At 38.7% G+C, this 12,359-nt stretch overlaps 1 protein-coding gene across 1 annotated transcript in view; it reads right to left on the bottom strand.

Annotated features, from left to right (window-relative positions):
- Positions 1-12,177, bottom strand: part of LOC148477415 (uncharacterized) — a 49,447-nt gene extending 37,270 nt beyond the window's left edge. Inside the window, exon 1 of the mRNA XM_088456779.1 lies at positions 12,092-12,177. The gene's annotated coding sequence lies outside the window, so the exon portion shown is untranslated. The remainder of the gene's footprint in view (positions 1-12,091) is intronic.
- Between the last annotated feature and the right edge of the window lie 182 nt (positions 12,178-12,359).

The following is a 12,359-nucleotide window of genomic DNA, read 5'->3' as shown; positions in this document are numbered from 1 at the left end:
CCCACCAAAGGGGGCGTGCTGTCAATCAACATTGACAGCACGCCCCCTTTGATCGGACACAACGAGCGAAGGACTTTCCTTCGCTCGTCGCGTCGTGCGCATGCTCAGTGCATAACATCGACCCACTTGCGAGCGGACAGCCGCTCGCGAGTGGGTCTGAATCAGGCCCATTGTCTTTATCAAGTTGACTATAATTAGAGTCTAACAATAGCCAAAGTAGCAATGGGAAATGGATATGAACTATAAACCCATATCATTTCTATTTTAGGCTCTATGAAGAAGATAAACGTCGAAGTAGTATCCAATCCGTATTTTCAAATAACTGAAAAATGTGGTCTTGAGTGGATTTATTCAATGTTATAATATAAGGTTCCCATTTATCATAAAACTTTTTCACTGCTTTATTTATGTCAGGTAAAGTTGACCTTCTGTCATAATATACTAATTGTAGTAATTTATATTTGACTTCCATCAAAGAAGGAGACGATCTATTAATCCAATGTACTAAAATTACTTTTTTTGCTACCGTAACTATATTAATAATTAATGAGAGTTTTGTCATTTTATGTGTCCCTAAATCCCAATGTTGGAAATTAGCACATAGACATGCTAATGGGTTAGGTGATAAATTTAATGTAAATATGTTATTAATCATTTGGACAACTTTGTACCAAAATTTCCGTACCTTTCCACATTCCCACATGCAATGGATAAATGTAGCATCTGTCATGTGACATTTGGGACAAACGCCCATTTCCGACTCAACCATGTATTTACGCTGTGCTGGAGAAATATATGCCCTGTGAATCGTCCGCAAGTGTACTTCTTGCAAGTATGATGATTGCAATTTTCTTAAAGTTGATTCTAGGTGCATTGTTAAATCAGAAAGGTCAGGTATGGCCATCACATCTTTCTTCCATATATTATGTAATGATATCCACTGAGCAGCAGAGAAATTATTAACCAAATGTGCATATAACATGTTGATTTTGTATGGGACATTAACTAATATTTTTAAAAGTGATCTAAGAGTGGTAGATTCAATGTCATTATCGGAAACTAAAGGAGCAGTAGATATGTAATGTCTTGTTTGCAAATACATGTAAAAATGTTGTTTTGGCAAATGATACTTCTGTTGTAAATCAGCGAAAGACAATAAGGAGCCACCTGGATCAAAAACTTTGGTGATACTTGATAGGCCTTTCTCTCTCCATCTAAGATAATTGCTGTTAGTCAAAGAGGGAGGAAAGGCTGGGTTACCCCATAAGGGAATGTACGGGGAATATAAATAATTACTTCGTAACTTTTTGTTAATAGAAATCCACGCATAATAAGTATCTTTAAAGATAATATTTTGTAAAATAAAAGGAGGAATATCTTTAATTTTGGAATGTAATAATGCACTAGGGAAGTATGGTGAGAATAATGCCCAATCCAATCGTCTATCTGTATACTCTTCTTTGTCTGATATCCAATCATTAATATAACGGAAAAATATAGATAACGAGTAACTCTTTAGATCTGGGAGACCAAAACCTCCTTTAGATCGAGTATTAGTCAACCTAGTCTGTGCTATACGAGGGCGTTTACCTTGCCATAGAAAATGTAAAAGATTTTTGTTGAGAATTTTAATGTCTTTTAAGGACAAACCAATCGGAAGCATTTGCATCAAGTAGAAAATTTTTGGAAAAATAATAGATTTTATTACTGCTATTCTCCCCAATAATGAAAGGGGTAAGGATTTCCAATTATCTAGCAATGATTTTATTTTAGCTATCATTGGTATATAATTGGCCTCATATAAGTGTGATAAATCTGAAGTAATGTGAACACCTAAATATTTAAGTGTGTTTGAAACACCAGAAAATAATGGTATAAATGGTAAAGAGTTAAAGTAAGTCTTTGATCCACATATAGGCACTATCTCAGATTTATCTAAGTTAACTTTATACCCTGAAATTAATCCAAAAGAGGATATAAGATCCATCACTGCTGGGAATGATTCCTGGGGATTGGAAATGAACAGCAGCATATCGTCAGCAAAAAGCGCAATTTTCAAAGTGACGTCACCAATTGAAATTCCTTCTACATGCGGGGATACTCTTAATGCTATAGCCAAGGGTTCAATTGCCATGGCAAATAAGAGTGGAGATAGAGGACATCCCTGCCGTGTTCCTCTGTATATCTCAAATGGTGAAGAAATATATCCATTGCAAGAGACCTGTGAGAGTGGGTTCGTATATAATGTTTTTAAAACATCAACAAAAGATAAAGGGAAACCAAATTTAATTAATGTTGAATAAAGATGTTCCCAAATCACAAGGTCAAATGCCTTTTCGGCGTCAAAGGAAACTATCATATGGGGATTGGAACATTGAGAAAGTCGAAGATGCTGAATTGCAGCTAACAGTCTTCTAACATTTACTACAGAATGGCGACCCATAATAAATCCGGATTGATCCGTATGTATGATTTGTGGAAGGATTTGTTTCAATCTTTCCGCATAAATTTTTGTCAATATCTTATAGTCGATATTAAGTAAAGATATCGGTCTGTAAGAACCTGGGAGTGATAAATCTTTACCAGTTCTAGGTAAAACTTTAATTATTGCAGAATTAAAGTAAAGTGGAACTGTTTTAGTGTTGATAATATGATTATAAAATGAGACCAATGTGTCTCCAATCCTTGGTAAAAGGATTTTATAAAATTCTGACGATAAGCCGTCTGGTCCGGGGGCATTAGATGACTTCAGCTGTTGCACAACCCCTGTGACCTCCTCAAGTGTTATAGGATCAGTTAGATAATTTGCTAAGTCTGTTTGTATCTGAGGGAATGAGAGACTATCCCACCAAGAAGAAGCAATATTATTAGATTCAGTGGAAGTAACATTAAGTGAATAAAGTTTGGCATAGAATGATCTCATAACCTCTGTAATTTGGCTACTTGAGGTGGTCAAAGAGCCATCGTCATTTTGTAATGGGTTAACAACCATTGGTTTCCTGGTTCCTTGCAACAAATTAGATAACAATTTCCCAGTTTTGTTGCCAAATTTATGAAATTTGTAATTAATCAAAAATAGGTGTCTGTCTCCTTTATTTTTCCTGTATTCATCGAAATGAATTTTAGCTTCATTATATGCCACTTTTGATGAGGGAGTCGGGTTAATTTTAAATAATTGAAATGCATTAGTGAGTCTATTTTGAATATCTGAATATGCAACAGCTAATCTCTTGTTCTCCACCGAAACATATGAAATAATATTGCCACGAAGGACTGATTTCGCTGTTTGCCAAAATAATGACGGATTAGACTCGCCATGAGATATATTAGTGTGTTTATAATCCATCCACCCTGTTTCCAATTTATTACGGAAAGAAATAGACTGCGAAAGGTATGCTGGAAATTTCCAATGTCGATATGGACCTCTATCTAGAGTTGTCTGAATAATCATCCAGACCAACGCATGGTCAGATAAAACTATAGACTCAATATTTGCCTTTGACACTTGTGGAAAAAGGGAGTGAGATGCCAAAATGTAGTCTATTCGTGAAAAAGTATGATGAGCTGAAGAGAGACACGTATAATCTTTTTCAATAGGATTAATAGCCCGCCAAACATCTACTAATTGAAGTCTAGATGCTATAGTTGGGACTCCTAACTTAGGTAAAGATATTGTAGAAGAGGTTTTCTGGGATCTGTCTAAATATGGGGATGAAATTAGGTTGAAATCACCACATACTATCATTGAGTCAGAATCATATACCAATAGTTTAGTTAACAATGACTGAAAAAAGGATTTTTTATATATGTTTGGAGCATATATATTACAAAGCACATAGTTAGTCTTATGGATACATATTTTAATTATGACATAGCGACCGTCTGGATCAGCGTCCATAGAGATAACAGATAAAGGAATGGATCTTTTGGCCAGAATAACAACCCCTCGCGATTTAGAATTAAAAGGAGCAGCTGCTATTAATTTCCACTGAAGCATTTGTAATTTAGTTGTCTCTTCTGCCGTCAAGTGAGTTTCCTGAAGACATGCAATATCTATTTGTTGTTTAGAGAGATACATGAGAATTTTACATCTCTTTACAGGATAATTTATTCCTCCTACATTCCACGTGCCAATCTTAAGCGCCATAGTGACTCATAGAAGGTTATAATAATTATAAGAATAAATCTTATATACCTGAAGTCATATATTTCCATTCCTCTTAAAATGATATAAAGTAATGGGGGAGGAAAGACCACAGGGGAAGAAGAACAAACAGACAAAGACAGGGGGAAGACAAAGCATATCATACTCCATTTTGATATTATATCAATGAACTCTAGCCCAAAGATTATTAGGCAAAACAATATTTGCATCAATAAACCAAGAAACATATTTAGACAATAAGGGTCTACAGACCCCCTTGTCATAGCCCTCTAAAAAATATTAAACAAGAGAGCTAGTATTATAATATCCTTATCACTAAGGTAAATAGAAAAACAAAAAATGCAAAGATAATATTTCTATAACCTAGTGGAAAATCTTCTAAGATCACGTAAGGATAAAGATCAATTATTAATCAAAATATACTTATCCAATGATGAAATAATTATGCAGACTATTTTTTAGGACATCAACCTCTATTGAACCGATAGAAATGGTATCAGTCGAAACGTTGTCCACTTTTTATAAGTTTGGCCAATTTAGTTAAAATGAGATCATGTTGGTGTAACAATAGTATCAGAAATAGACGAAGCTTCTTGTTCCTCACGGATGTAAGCCATAGCATCTGAAGGATTGGTAAAGTCCTTATACGTTGAACCTTCAAAAAGTCAAAGTCTGGCTGGGTAAATAAGGGCAAATTTGCATTTATCTGCAGCTAGTTGTGAACAGATAGGGGAAAACGCTTTCCTTGCTCTAGATAATTCTACAGAAGAGCTTTGTACTCTCCCAAAGAATTGGCATAGTTCTTTTCTTTGAGGCCGCCCAAAATGCCTGTTTATGTAGGTAATTAAGAGATCTAAAAAGGACAACTCTTGGACGCATGTTAGATGAATTGGGAGCTTGGCCCAGACGATGAACTCTCTCCACCACTAAGTCACTACATTCTTCTTCAATTTCGAGTAATTTGGGTAAGGTATTACGAACAAAATTAGCCAATGCTGGGCCTTTAATTGATTCTGGGAGTCCAACAAATCTAGTATTATTTCGACGGGACCTATTTTCTAGGTCGTCTAGTTTGTGCCATAAATGGTAGTTGTCTTGCTCTAATTTCTTCACTGTGTGCTTTAGTTGTGAGACATCCTGAAAGACTTCTCCCATCCTTTGTTCTGTTACAGTAACTCTATGTGTTAACTCTTTCAACTGTGACGTGATATCAGAAACAGCTTGCGACAAGAGTGGACCCATTGTTGTTTTAATGGCTTCCACCACATCCTTATAAGTAATGGGAGCGTCTGACACACTACGATTCTGTTTAGAAGACTGAGTGTCTTGAGGTAATATTACTTTCTTAGCTGCAGGTGATGCAGGATCTTTATCCTTTCCTGGAGACATTACCGTTTCAGCTCGACGTTTTTCCTGTCTCTGCTGTTGCGGCTTCAGCGTGGCTGATGCAGAAAAATATTTTTCCATAGAAATTATATATATTATAAGGCTTTATAGTCTCGGCAATATTGAAATAAAGAAGTTGCGGGTAACAACAGGGCTCTGTTTAGGAGATATTCTCTACTTCATAATTATATTGAGAGTATGGAGTGTAAATTCAATACCACCTGGAATGTGGGATAATCATGGAAAATGAGTATGACCTGTCCAGCAGTGCCACTTATTATTGATGTCTCATCCAGTGGTTGTGGGGGAAAAGCAGGGTGATGTTAGCTCTGTGGATCTCTATATGTATCCAGGAAGACCTCTCCTGTCAGTCTAACATTCAAGGCCTGAATATTATCCAATATGGCCTGCTTCACTACCAGCTTTGTGTATTACACCACAGTAGTGTATCCTCAAATATAATAATCTGGGACCCCTTTGTTCTTTTACCAGTACTACTGTGCCCACCTTAGCAGCCCGATTATGTAGTGCCGCAGGCAGAGAGCAGTATATATTCCGGCGTCTCCTCACTTCCGGTTTCCGTCGCGATCGTGCTGGCCTGAAATCGAGGCCGCGGTCTCAGCCTCAGTGCTAGGCCCGATCAAGGACCGGAGACGAGTATGCCGCGAAACGGCTTAGACTTATGCGGCAGACTCCGGAGGACTGCCGCTTCATATAGTAGCCGCTCACCAGTCACTGGTGCACCCGTGAGCCTCTCTTTTGTGCTTGATCGCCGGGAGCGCTATCGAGAGCACGTCTTCCCGGATCCACATCCAAGCCACGCCCATATATATATATATATATATATATTATTCATTTTATTTCTATTTTTTCCAATTGTGTTTGTATTCAAGTATACGCATCTCATTTTATTGATCTGAGTCTATAGATACAATTTGTTTTGATACTGAGATATGTTTCCCTGGTCATATATAAGAAAAAAGTTTTTTCTATATTCGACAAGATATGGACACTTTATACTGAAATGGCTGTTACACAGTATTGCTATTAATTTAATTAGTAACAGGTGTAATGTCCACCTGCAACAACTTAACATGTCCACCTGGAGAGATAAATACAGATGTTCTGCTATGGGAGTTATACCTCTGAGGAAACGGCCAGATTACCAGTGCCGAGAAATGTGTTAGGTGCTCCCATCTATACACATTTTTCTGCTCATAGGTCCCACTGACCACTGTTAAGAAGCTTGCCCACCAAGAAGCGGTTATTATACCAGCCAGCGGCTATTCTCAACATATGCTCTGGTTAAATTTGACTGATTCCGGCTCCACATGCTGCGGCTGACTAAGAGGTGACTCCGGATGGTCAGAAACAGCTAAGCGAGACGTCGCTAGCTGTAAGAGCGGCATACCAACTAGCCGCTCTGTGTCACAGAGCCGCACCGCTTACCAACACTACGAGACTCTGTTATCAGTTGTTCTCCTTGCTGGGACTCACGAGCAGATATTTCATCCAGATCCTTTGCCACCGATTACCCACATTACAAACTGCATTGAACGGGTAAGCCACTGGAGAGATCCAGCACGTTTATTTGGCTTTATTTTTACACTAATATCTGGCTTTTGGATTCTGGATTTATACTAATATTAATCTTTTTCTTCCTACATCTCCACTGCACACAGCCCCCTTTTTTGTCCATTTTAAGGACCAAATGACTTACTCATTATTTGTTTTTTTTTATTCATCAGGATATCCTTTTCCTATTAGGTCATATATGCACATTTATTCTATTTTTTGTTACATGTCACAATCGTTTTTAATGGTATTTCATGTTTATTTTTCAATCTAATGTTCATGAACATATTCCTTTCTAATTTATATTTGTGTATCTGCATTATTAAATGTGTATTTATTAATCTACTGTATTTCATCAGATTTATTCATTGACATATTGTTAGCGCTCCCACACCTGTGTTTTTTTCTTTTATAACTAGTAATTTGAGGGATCTGCCTATCCCCTAAGTGGTGAGCTGCAATAATATCTGTAGTTTTCAGTTTTTCTTTTCTGGAACGCCCATTTTTTCTGAGTGTCTCTCTATATATTTTGATATCACCAATGTTTCGGAGCGTTTTATTTCTGCCCCTTCATCAAGGTAAAGCATTTATAAATACATATAACAAGACCTTTATACTCAAATCTCCCAACGTTTAGTCTGCACCGCGCAGCATCCGGGGCCGAGTCCCATGCTGATGACGTCATCACTACTGTCCCCCACACCGACGCTCTCACCACATAAGTCCTAGGACAGTGGAGACGCCCACAGCTTGCATCCTCGTCACCCTAGCAACGTGCAGTATCTGGACACAGACAAACTAGAACATGACACAATATACATACAAAATCGATTAACATTACAAAAATTACACATTTAAAACACATAAAGCAAAATATGCAAGATCAGGACAACATATTTCCCTATTATAAACCAAGTGAAATACATCATATGGACAATATAAACACAGAAAACCGCAGTAAATGTCACCCTGTATTATGGAACCATGCATATAACTACATATAATAAACTTGAACAGAACAACCAGACAGATATACCTCTGATTCTAATAGCTACACATGGTGCTGCCCAAATTTATAAGCAACACTAAAAAGACCAAAAATATTAAATTGAGATCATACACTAGAATGGTTATAACTACTATAAAAAAACTGACAGTTTGGAGAGAACATACAAACTCTATCCACCATGTCATACTGCTACAATATAATACCTGCAATCTGTAATAAAGAGGTTCCAAAGGCAGAATATTCTCAAAGAAAACAATAAAGACTCAGATTTTCATTGAGGCCACGTGGTGCCAATGCATCTACTGTAATTTGAAGATTCAGCGGGATTGACATTTCAATAACCTGCAAGATCTATCGCCTCCACGTTGAGATTTAGGTCTATGATCAATGATCATGTAACATAGAGAGGCAACATTGTGACCACTAGAAACAAAGTGGCGAGCCACCGGTTGGCTGCTATCCCCAGAAGAAATGGCGGCCTGAATAGCCGACCGGTGTAGGGCCATTCGCTCTCTCAGTGTTCTATCGGTTTTCCCCACATACAGTATATATGCTCACAAGGACAGGTGACGACATAAACAATAAACTTAGTAGTGCATGTCAGGCGGTGACGTATGGTAAATCTACGTTCGCTATATGGATAGCAAAAACTATTGCCTACCGATAGTGAACGATAGGTCATGCAATTCAAACATCTAAAGCATTCTAATTTAGGCCGCAGGAAACACCCTGTATTAATCCTGCTCATACTACTAATATCAGTTTTAACAACCCAATTGCGTAGATTACCTCCCCTGGTATAACAGGGCATGATATTAGTATTATGCAGATTTAAATTCGGGTCAGTGCCCACAATCGGCCATAATTTATTAGTGGAACTTCTGATGTCATTGCTCTGGGAATGACAGGGGCAAACGCAGAATTTCTAGAGGGGGGTTTCCAAATGCTTGATTTTAGGATTTTAGAGTGAGTGTGGCCAGTCCATGAAGAGGGCATAATTAGCACATATATAGCTTTAATATGCACCATACAAAGTGTAGTATGTGTCATAATTCCAGCATATACAGGACCAGTGATCACAGTAAGCTATTACATTCGGCAGTAGGGCCATCCTGCCTGAGCTGAATCTTTTTATTTTAGATGTGGGGACCATTCCAGACAAGTCCTGGAGCCTGGGCGAGCAGCAGAAGAACCTAGCACTGCCCTGGACATATATGTACATATTGGGCTCTATAGCAGTGCATCCCTAACAGTGCATGTTTTCCAGATCTCCTAGTTGGTGCACAGGTTATTTATTACTGGCTGATACATGTTAAAAGATCCACAGGTGGTGCTAATTATTTCATTTGTGATACTGATAAGAACATGCAGCACTAGTAAATTCCATTATATTACTATTTCTAATGTGGTCATGTTGTGGGCTGGAGAGGGGGTTTCCAGGCAGCCAGAAAACCCCCCTGCATTTGCCTATGAATGAAAATGATCAGGACCTTCCTGAATACATGTCTGAAATAGAGAGACAGCTGGCTGATACTACAGTTTAAAGACTACTTGATAATAATCCAATGGATGTATTTATGAAACAGTTGCGGGACAGATTGGATCTAGCTGTTGCTGAAGGGATTATTCCCAGTGATTTAAAGGAGGCATTGATTCCCAAATGCCCCACTGTGGCTCTGCTGTATACCTTACCCAAGATACACAAATTTTAAGGGTGGGTTTTGTCAAGTGAGAAAAACAAAAAGAAAAAAAATCTTTTTGGGGGCACTCTTATATAATTGCGATTTAAAATGATTATTTATTAGATATACATTAAAAAATTATTAACATAAACTAGGGATGTGCAGGCTCGGTTTTACTCGGATTTACTCGGTTCTTATCGCCACTTTACCGCAAATTCGGATTTATTATATTGGTTATCCAAAACACATGATAGGCGATAGCCAATAAAATGCCGTTTAAAGATCCGAGTAAAACCGAACCCGCTCACCCCTAACATAAACACATAAAAAATACACATAAGACAAAAACACGAAAAAAGAGCATAAAGATAAAGGAATTCTATATATTGTCTTTCACAAATAGACAGTAAAATAACTATCTATAGTGATAGTGGGAAGATATCCCAAGAACTTAGGGGGTCATTCAGACCCACTCGCAAGCGGCAGTACGCTCGCAAGTAGGTCAATGTTCCCCACTGTGCATGCGCACGACGGAGGGTGCTCCGTCGTGCGCATGCGCGAGACCCGGACTGCAACAGCCAAGCTGTCGCTCCGGGTCTCGCACCAAAGGGGGCGTGCTGTCGATGGTGACTGACAGCACGCCCCCTTTGGTGGGCGTGCCGGGGGCGTGGCGGCCAGACAGAGGCGTTCCCATGGGAACGCCTACCGTCTGAAGCCGGCCCCACTGACATCACTAGTGATGTCAGTGGGAGTGATTTTGGCTCTGATAGAGCCAAAATCACTCCAGGGCTTGTGGCTGAGAAACCCTACCGCAGGGTTTCCGTCGCAAGTCCGATGGTCGCGATGGTCAAGACCATCTTTTTGGACGCTCGTATATGCTGTGGGTGGTGACCCACACCTATACGAGCATCCAGGAGGACGCTCCATTTTAATGGAGGAGGGCCCTGATTCAGAGCAAGCACTCTGGTCAGAGCGAGTGGATCTGAATCAGGCCCTTAGTCCTTAATGGTTGGGCGAAAATATTATTTAAATATCACCTCTGCTCAAAATGCAGGTGCTAACACAATACTGATAAAGGCACATATGATTAGGTAAATAGAGTGTATATAACTTGATTTCCACAGGTAACCAGAAAGAGAAAAATCATATATAACCAAAACAAGCCTGGTAACGAATTGAATAACCTCAGTCTGGTAGTATTATTGTGTCAGGTGTTGCTCTGTCCATAGACACGCAGTACATAGAACATGACAATTTCAATATTAGACAAATACCACAATATATATATATGCAACATGCAGGTTTAGAATAATGATGATGTAAATCTGCCAACATGCATTTATATAATAAATGCAGTGGTCTCCACCATAATTTTTTTTCTGGCAGATAGTGATTTAAACTTCTGGTAGCATTGGATTTATTCTGCATGAGCAAATGATATATATCTTTTGATGATACCACTTGTGATTCCACGGATATCAAAAGCGAGATGCAAGGAAATATCAAAACATGTAATGACTTGAACTCACATTTAGCTGGTTTGTAACAGTACCAGGTTTTCCAATTTTTTGTTTTTATAAATGGTCACTGTGTCTTTAAGTGCAGATTCTATGCAAGCTGTTGACAAACATGAATAGGCTCCAAAGTATCTGTCTATGGTAGCAGACTATCTAAACTCAGATGCCACACAATAATAGCACAATGTCACATTTGCATTTGTAACAGTGCCATGTTTTCCAAATTTTTGTGTTTATGCAAATGGTCACCATATTTTTGTAAATGTTAATCTCTCTAAACACCTGCCTATAATAACATGCTGTGTCACAATAGTACAAAAGATCAGCAATTATAGCAGTACCAGGTTTACTGGTTTAGACAATGTTAATGATTGCTGTGACTTGAAATAAACACATATTATACACATATCTTTCCAATTATTTTTGAAGATATCTTAATAGAAAGAAACAACAAATTTTGCACATATCCTTTCAGTGAATGTAAAATATCTAGGTATAGTATTGAGTACTAGTGAGTACTCTGATGGAAGAATTGTCTGGCAACTAGAGCACAACTGCTTCTACTGCTATTCCGTGTGGATGCTAGTCCAGGGAACGGAAAGTGAGAGAGCAGCTGGTAGGGCAGACAGAAGTAAAGTATAGAGACGCTTCTGCTGTCAGGATTTGCTAACGTCCACCACCCTGTTGTTATAAAAACATTGCAGGGAGGTAAGGGCGGTGCGCGTCCAGATGAGAGAGCATTGAATGGAGAGTGTACCTGTTTAGATATGTATGCTGCGATAAGCTGGTCTCAACAGCTGGTTCCTGCAGTGAAGGTGCCTGATTCCGGGACTCGTGTGTGCACCATGAGTACCCAGAAGTGACGTGAGTATGACTCACGTTTCGCCCCCTACTGGGCTTGATCACATACAGCCTTTTGTGCATACACTGGAACTAGGCTATATTTACACATACGGCCAATTGCGGGCTGCACCTGCCTGATTGACAGCACATACAGCCAGTCATACATCTGGCAGCCCATACAG

The sequence above is a fragment of the Taudactylus pleione genome, unplaced genomic scaffold (assembly GCF_031769625.1).
Source record: "Taudactylus pleione unplaced genomic scaffold, aTauple2 ptg000717l, whole genome shotgun sequence".
NCBI classification, from domain to species: domain Eukaryota; kingdom Metazoa; phylum Chordata; class Amphibia; order Anura; family Myobatrachidae; genus Taudactylus; species Taudactylus pleione.
This window is presented reverse-complemented; position numbering and strand designations above follow the sequence as displayed.